The sequence below is a fragment of the Lactuca sativa genome, chromosome 6 (genome assembly GCF_002870075.4).
Source record: "Lactuca sativa cultivar Salinas chromosome 6, Lsat_Salinas_v11, whole genome shotgun sequence".
Taxonomy (NCBI): Eukaryota; Viridiplantae; Streptophyta; class Magnoliopsida; order Asterales; family Asteraceae; genus Lactuca; species Lactuca sativa.
In genome coordinates, this window is record NC_056628.2 from 12,468,090 (window position 1) to 12,476,481 (window position 8,392).

Here is an 8,392-nt window from a genome sequence, read left to right on the forward strand (position 1 = left end):
GACTATCCTCATCAGCAACCCAACCCAACCCAAATTTTCTATTAAAAAATATTCTTTCTTCCTTCCACCTATGCAACCCTATCCAACAAAATTTTCACCCCATTAGCAATCCAACGCAAACCAACTATTTATTATAAATAAAAAATTTAAATTAAATAGGTAATATATCGATATTATACTCTATTCAAAGAGAACTTTTTTTTATATAAAATTTAGTATTTTTTTGCTAATTTTATTGAAATAATATTTAATGTATAAATTACAAATCAATAAAAAAAAATATAATATAACATATAAAATAAAAAAGAAAATAAATGGAGTGAAAGTGTGAGTTGGGGTTGTGGTTGTGGTGGTAGCCTAGTTCACCATTAATCATTTAATTTTCATTTTCTTTATTTAACAAATTGGTGAGCGGATTGCTTAACACCCCACCCCCCACCCCAATGGGGGTAGCCTTACAACCTTGGTGTTTTGGAGCTCCAAAATTTAAATTTATTGAGATGTGAAGTAATTGATCCATGGATGAATTGTTCATATATGTTTAATATTTAAGGATAAAATTCATGCTCTTCTTTTGAATCCATACATCCTCACTTACCCTACTATTGTATTGATTGGTTTTTCACCGGTTAATGGTTTCTTATATGAACATAACAGTTGGTTTTCCTTTAACCTACTTTTAGATAGATTGTAATAAGGTATTCAACTTCAACACATAACTCGAATATCTTATAATATTTATAACGTAACTTTGTTTGGGACATGGATTGTATGGACGATGATAAGTTCAAAAATGATGTTGACATCATTATTTTGTGGCAAATAATTGGTTATAGAGGACTTTTGATCCTTCATTTTATGGAGCTTAATGACGTTTATTCATATTTATAATAACTTGAACCAAGAAATTTTCAAAATTTTAATTAATGAGTCTCTCATATAACCTTAGTTTAAGCAAATTTATATAAACCACACTTAGAGAGTCTCTCATATAACCTTTTCAAATGCTCGTATAGCATACACTAAATCAATATAGGACCAAGAGATTGTTATATTAAATGTTTAAGGTCCTAACTAAATTGGTATAATGTTGATGAATAAAAGTAAAGTCCTTTTTGGGTTACCCTCATAACCAGGAAATGACTTGGATTGATAAAAGGAGAAAGATAAATGATTTGTTTATATATTATGAGACTAATTAATTAGAAACAGTTAATTGATGATATGTTAATTTATTATATGAATAATTAATTAAGTAAAAATAGATCAAATTAGTTAATTATTAATCATAATTAATCTGGAATTAACTCGGGATTAATTAGATTTAATTAAAGGTACAATGGGTGAATTATATTTGTTCAATAGTTGACAAAAGAATCAATTCTAGAACCTACCATCATATGGACGGTTTTGGGAGCTATTTTAGGGTTTCCAAAAGCTTCTTGGTAGTAGATAAGGAAAGTATTTTGATTGGGATTAAATCTATTATTTAATCATTCAAATCTTTCTTTGTTTCTAAGTTACATAAATTGTAAATAAGACCCTTAGGCACCAAGATTTCACGGATCTCTCATACCTAAAGGGGGAGAACGAAATTATCCTCCTCTCTCCTTTAATCCTAGAGTTTCTTGGGTTTTGGGTGTGAACCATTAAAGACTTGCACACTATTGGAGCTAGGTTTTCCAAGGAGACTACAAGACTTCGATTAGCTTGATTGGGATCTACAAAATGTATGTGTTCTTGAACATGAAATTTGATTTATAGGGTTTAGTTTGTGTATTTCATAAGTATGTTGCTCTTAGATGTGCAAAAGACATAGATCCACTTTAGGCTGCATGTACCCTTAAGTGTTAAGTGAAAGTTGTAACATCCTGATTTCCAGGTATGAGATTTATTCTTTAATATCAAGTTTTCCTTTGGAACTCGGCGAGTTAATAGCTCCAACTCGGCGTGTTAAAGGGTTTTTGGACCGTGCATTTTATGGACCAACTCGTCGAGTTGGTGAGGAGAACTCGACATGTTGATGGATGGGTGGGAAATCCTAAATTTTAGGGTTTTACACCTTATATAACCTCCTTAAGTCCTTAAGGTTTATCTTTTATCAGCCTCCAAACCCCTATATCGGCCCTTGTGAACCCTAATCACCATTCCCTTTCATTTTGTGAGCTTGTGTGGTACTTTTGGAGCAAAAGAAGGAGAAGCTGGAAGAAGGAAGCAAGGATCTAGCAAGCAAAGCTCTCATCTTCGGTTTGGTACTCTTTTGGACCTTTGTAAGCGTCCAAGATCCGATTTTAATTCCTCTATGTAACTAGATCTTGAATTTTGTCCATTTTTCTCCTTATTCGTGGATGTTGCTATGGATGGATTTCATAAAGGTTGCAACTTTATGAATCTCCAGGTCAAGGTGACCTTATAATGGTTTAGATCTGGTCTTTAGCCAAGTCTTGATGCCATGCATGGAGTTTAGGTCATATTTTCCCTTTTTTACCCATTTTGGGTTCAAGACATGCATTGGACATGCATGTCTATATAGCACCAACCTTTGGGTCGTTTTTAGACTAAAATCTCTTCCGGAGAAGAGGGATTTCGGATCTCAAGGATTTTGTGCTTAATGGTTAAATCTTTGAGTTTTCAAGCCTTGTGAAGGGGTTTTGGACACTTGGAGTAGCCCCAAAGGATAAATTTGGAGACTTTATCCTTTTAGACAACATTTGAGTTTAGATATGAGCCTTAGAGTCCCTGGAATCGAAGAATCAACTGAATGTATTAAGTTGAGGAAAACTCGCCGAGTTGTCCAGCCAACTCGGAAAGTTGGCCAGGGTTTTCCTGATCTTCTGAGTACTATAGAAACTCGACGAGTTCATTGGTGCACTCGACGAGTTCATTGGTGCACTCGACGAGTTGGGTCAACATGGACTGTTGACCTTCACCATTGACTCTGACTTTGACCATGGTTGACCTAATTTGACTTTTGAGGGCAATTTGGGTATTTTGTGATTTTGATGGAATTGGTCACATGGTGGTTGTAGGCATTCGAGTCGAGAGTTGAGATTCAGAGTCAGGTGTTATCAGTTCTACACTACTTGTGAGGTGAGTTTTCCTCTCTATACTTCTGGGTCGAAGGCACCAAGGCCGACCCATTGGTTTGGTAACATGATATCATTGATATGTTGAGCATGGAATAGATATACATGCTAGTTGGTAGATCTGTAGGACTACATGTGTCACTGTCTGTTTATCCATATATGATGTTATCTGTTATATGTCCATATATGGTGTAGGTTAGGTTAAGGTTGTACTACTCTGTGTTATAGCCAACAAACCCTGGAGCACAACAATTAGGAGTTGAGGGCTAGAAAGGGCATGTCAGACTCATACTGAGGGCTCATGAGCATTCCATATACGAGTTGAGGGCCAGGTACGGTATGCTAGACTTATACTGAGGATCGGGTAGCAAGCCAAACATAAGTTGTGGGCCCAGGGGCAAGCCAGACTTATGTTGTGGGCTCAAGGGTAATCCAGTATGTGAGTTATGGACCCATTGCATGCTATTATTATAGTTGTACTTTTTGCTATGTATTGGTATTTTGGGGGAACTCACTAAGCTTTAGGCTTACAGTTTTGGATTGTGTTTCAGGTACCTCAGAGGATCGTAGACAGGTAAAGGCGTGATCTTGCACCTCCTCATGTTTTTTTTATGATTTTTAGAATTCTCTGATGTGAAACCTATTTTGAAAACAATTTGTAAACAATGATGGTTTTGGGTTTGTTTAAAACGTTTAAAATTTTCAAGAATTTTATGAATGTTACAAGTTGGTAACAGAGCCTAGGTTTGAGCAAATTGGAGGAACATTAGTGTGAATATGGTCTCAAACTAGGGAAAAGATTTTTAAAATGATTTTCAAATGGTTTTCAAAATAATCAAGGGGGACGCGATGTGTACAATCAGCCAGAGCTAGTTAGTAGACCCTAAAATATCATAAAGCTATTTGATATTGTGATATGTTAGAACAACATGCTAGTGATAGGCTAAAGATCTACATGAATTACATGTTAGAATTGCCTGATTATATGATGCTTGATAGCCTAGGGCCTTTCTTTTATGGAATTGACATCATTACTGAAGTTGCTTAGTGTATGCATCATGGTTATATATAACTAAGATCTTATAGCATGAGAATGTGTGGTCTGACCTTATTTCATATTCTTTTTTAATGAAGGGTATAGGGTAGGATCAGATATTCAAATGTTTATAGGGCCCAGTGTTATGTATGGCTAGCAAACACGAGTGTTGTGAGGTTGGTGGAAGTTTCATGGATGAGTCATGTGGGGTCAGTCGACGAGTCGTGATATGTTTAGCCTTTACTTTAGGCAGTGAGGATTGAGTGTTTGGCTATGATTATGAGTATTGTTAGGGCGTTGTGATGATCCTTGATACAAATACGAGTAGGTGCGGAAGGTAGTATGGGCCCATACTACTGAAAGCACAGGACCCGTATGCGTAGCAAGGACTTCTCAACCCCTAGGGATTCGTTGGTAGTTGGTTCCCCGTTATGATATGTGTATTATCTGATATTTTCCTGGTGTATTTTCAATATGGTGACTACGATGCGATTTGAGATCGGATCTGGGTCGGGACTAGGAGCTGGCAGTCAGGGTGGGCTAGCATTGTTAGAGGACTGCATCAGGGAGATCATTCACGAGGAGGTGGTTACTATTGTATGGGGTAGATTCTAGAGATGTTCGGGTCTATCAAGACTACGATGATGGAGTTCTTTGATGTTCAATACACACCCAGTGCTAAGGCGAGTGCTGTTGCAGCCTCCACAGCCGTGGTGGCTGCAGGTGTTGGTACCGGGCGAGTCTTTCAATATCGGGACTTTGATAATACGAATCCCCCGACTTTCAATAGAGTTCAGTACCTGATCGTAGCTATAAGGTGGATATCTGATGTGGAGGGATGTTTCTTTATGTGTTTATGCACTGTTGACCAAAAGGTCAGGTTCGCTCTGAACTTCTGAGGTACGAAGTGAAGGATTGGTGGATGCTCGCTACTAGTACTTATTTTGTTGAGCAGAGGGCTGTTGTGACTTGGGAGCAATTTTTTGAGATGTTCCACTTCCGATTATTTTTGCTGGTGGAGCATGAGAGGTTAGCGCAGAAGTATCTGGATTTGAGATGGGGTTCTGAGATTGTAACAGAGATCACCAAGATGTTCATGGAGAGAGCTACTGTGACATCCCCATTTTCACGGCCAGAAAAGACCGATTTCGTTTATGCTTTGTTTGAAAATCAGAGTAACATTTTAAATAAAAGTGTTGCGGAATTTGTTCCAAAACAAAATCTGATAAAGATTTATCAAAAGCATTTCGATAGAAATGTATTTCATTAAAAGACTTGGGATGTCATGTTCGTACAGATCAAAAGCATAAACAGTACAATATAAGCCTTACTACATTATTTCGTATCTACAGGCCTATATCCGTAATCCTTCGTCCAAACATCATATTTATGCTCAAGCGCCACTACCTGTAATACATAAAACTGAGTGGGTCAGGCTTAGGAGCCTGGTGAGCACATAGGGTTTTCAACCCACAATAAATAAGTTTATTAATTTCATCAATCAACAATAACCCGATTACCCGTTCCCGTTATCCTCACTTTACGTCCCTAAACACCTATCATAAGGGACCTAGTCTAAGGATCATCATCGGGATGGACACTACTGCTAGGGGATTCCTTAACAATAAATGTTAGGGTGCAAAGTCATGCTTGGATGTATTGTTTAGGCTTTCCTCTTTGTATGTGTAAATGGGTTGAGTCTTTCCTATAAATAGGAAGTGAGTGACTCCCATTAAGTAAGAATGTAAGAGTCCATTTTGGAATGTTAGACTAGAGAGAGAAATTGTATACAAACCCATTTTGTATAATCTTTCTAGATCTAATAAGAGCTTAAAAAGATTTATTTACTCCTTGTGTTCTTGAATTTGTATGATGATTCACTAGATCTTTCTAATTCCGCACATGCCATCATAATCAACACCACTACAATTGGTATTAGAGCGGGTGTTCTTGATTTTCATCAAGAATTGATCATTGATGGCTATCTTGATTTGGTGATTCTTCATGTTCTTATGGATCTTCGTGATTAGCGTGTGACATCCCCATTTTCACGGCTAGAAAAGACCGATGTTGTTTATGCTTTATAAAAATCAGAGTACTTCATTTTATAAAAATGTTGCGGAATTTGTTCCCAGAAAAACATGGTAAATACGTTATTAAAACATTTTCGAAGAAACGTATTTATTTCATTTTAAAACGTTTGGGATGTCATCGTTAATACAGAAACATAAGCATAAACAGAACTTACAATTATTTACACTAGTGATCTACATCTCTTTAAATCTCTCAGTGTAATGTCACTTCATATCAACACCTGTGATATAAATAAACTGAGTGGGTCAGGTTGGGAAACCTGGTGAGTACATAGGGTTTTCAACCCACAATAATATAATTATTATGTTTAAACAATCAAATAATCAACCCAATTACCCATCCCCATTATCTTCTTTATTCTTAAGGATCTACCCTAAGAATCAGCTATTTCTCATTCATTCATTCCTAAGGATCATCCTAAGGAAACAACATGAAGTCCATTGTTGCCAATGACACTTTGGTCAAGCGCAGCTGCTAATCTTGTCACTTAGGCACAGCTGCCAGAATTGGGACATTTCCTATGAGGCGCTTCTGCCGGTATTGACCTTTTAACGCTACTGTCATGGTCATAAGGCTCCCTATTAGGCGCAACTGCCGATACTATCCTTAGAGCGCAGCTGCTAGGACGTTTACCGTAGATCTAAATCATCTACGGGTTGTGGCACAGCTGCCAGTGCTCATCTATAGGGTACTAGGTCCACTGCTGCCAATGTATACCTATAGGGCACTAGGTCCGTACTACTAATGTTCCTCTATTTCAGCTTTTATCCATCATCATTCATCTACCCATGTTTTACCCAACATATTTTGTAGATATAAAATACTTTATACAATTTACATCATTTAAAACATGTATAAAAATCTTTCACCAGCATAGACAACAAGTATTCAGACAATATGCACACATAACACGTAATTTATATTAAAATACTTCATATCTATGTGTAAGATGAAAGAGACCATGCACTCACAACACATAATATATATTAAATACTTCATATCTATGTGTAAGATGAAAGTAACTATGCACTCACTTGAGAAGGTGGTGACTCGGTACTCGGACAGCGCTTCGTTTACTTTAAAATAATTTCCTTCGACGAAACCTAGTATTATTACCACTAGATTTTAGTCTAATATTTACCGTGACTAATTATTAGTCTTATTATTATTATTATATAAGCGTTTAAACAATACTTTCCAACCACTATGTACAGACAGGGGCCAGACATAAAACACCGGAGGGCAGGACCATTTTGGCATATAGCACTTCTGAAATCCAACAACCCTATGCGGCCCTTTAAACCAGATTCCCCGTACCGCGAGTAGTTAAAAAGATATTATAACGACACTTATATAAGTCATAATAATAGCTCAAATATTTATTATAAATTTATAATAACAATACTAATTTTAAATATAAACTATATTTAAAATAGGGTAAGCATAACTTACTTACAAGGGGATTTTAGCTAGGAGTCGGGCTCTGCAGGGGCAGAACTTCGTCGCTGAATCTTTCTAAGAAAGATTCGTGCAGCGCTTCAGCGCTCACCTTACTATACTAAAACTACAGAAAGAGAAGTCGAATCACGAGGGACCGAAATGCTCGGGGGATAAGGAGAGAAAGACTCTTGAATCAAGAGAATGGTGCAAGAAATATGAGAGCCCAAGCCTCTTATTTATAGTAATTGAATTTACAAAAACTACCCTCCATAATTACTTAATGACCTTATAGTTATATAAACAACTAAACACCCCTTTATAATACTATTTTAAATAGATTTAATGATATTTGCACTAAACTAATGTCGAAAGAACTCAACATTAGTCTTATAATGACCGCATCGTCGATACCTTTCTAATGATATATACATATGTATATATATGTGTACGTATATATGATTTATACTTTATTTTAATACGTAAATATGCTATTATAATTTGTAACTCGTTCATACGAACTCCGTTTTTGACGTTATTTATATCCACGCGTTGGTATTTACGAGTACTACAACTTTCATTTAGATCCCGTCGGCTAAAAATCGACCGATCTAAAATTCAGATTTCGGGCTGTGCACTGCTATGCTAAATCTTAGAAAAAATCATAACTTCCTCATACGAAGTCAGATTTGGGCGTTCTTTTTATCGATGTTCTTAGTTTAACATATTCTACGACTTT

The 8,392-nt window shown here is 36.4% G+C and overlaps 1 long non-coding RNA gene across 1 annotated transcript; it reads right to left on the minus strand.

Annotated features, from left to right (window-relative positions):
- Positions 1 to 5,402: 5,402 nt before the first annotated feature.
- On the minus strand, positions 5,403 to 7,844 carry LOC128126579 (uncharacterized). Its single transcript, XR_008224544.1, has 4 exons — positions 7,669 to 7,844; positions 7,251 to 7,319; positions 6,371 to 6,436; positions 5,403 to 5,529 (listed from the first exon to the last, which is right to left on the minus strand). It is a non-coding gene; the product is annotated as an uncharacterized LOC128126579 (long non-coding RNA).
- Between the last annotated feature and the right edge of the window lie 548 nt (positions 7,845 to 8,392).